The sequence below is a fragment of the Penaeus monodon genome, chromosome 21 (genome assembly GCF_015228065.2).
Source record: "Penaeus monodon isolate SGIC_2016 chromosome 21, NSTDA_Pmon_1, whole genome shotgun sequence".
Taxonomy (NCBI): Eukaryota; Metazoa; Arthropoda; class Malacostraca; order Decapoda; family Penaeidae; genus Penaeus; species Penaeus monodon.
In genome coordinates this window covers 38,364,422-38,365,020 of record NC_051406.1, presented here as the reverse complement: position 1 = coordinate 38,365,020, position 599 = coordinate 38,364,422, and positions in this window count along the sequence as shown.

Sequence of the window (599 nt, the reverse complement as noted above, 5' to 3'; positions counted from 1 at the left end):
CAAATATGTAGATATCATATGTAAGTTTTAAAATTCAGTGATATTTAGGATATAGTAATTTGAAAATTAAAATCATTTACAAATTTTGATATTAATATGATTTTAATGAGAAGAAAAAGCATGTTATATTTTTTTACCTGAAATTTGCTTTGTAGAAATTAGAAATTATGAAAATAAGTAGGGCACATAATTGGAAGTGGACTTGTCTGTATGTAAAAACTTGTATATCAAAGAAAAGAAAATTGCAATGATGTTGGGAGATTTTTTTAACATCTTTGAATTTATCTTTAGAGCTTTTGCTTTTAAGTGTATGTCTTATAAGTAAACCAGAAAAATTGTATTGTTTTTTTTTTATAATACCTTAATCATAGTTTCCATATATTTTTATGGATATCAGACAGTTCATCAGCAATACCATAATTGTCTCTGGAAATATTTGACAGTGGTGCACAGTCCCTCCACTTTTATGTTCACCACTTTAGTATTTCACATTTATATTGAAGCATATACCTGTGTTTTTTCTGCAAGGAGTCAAAAAGCAGAGGGAACTTTACTGTATCAATTTATTACATAGCAAAATATTTTTCTAATTTGTAAGA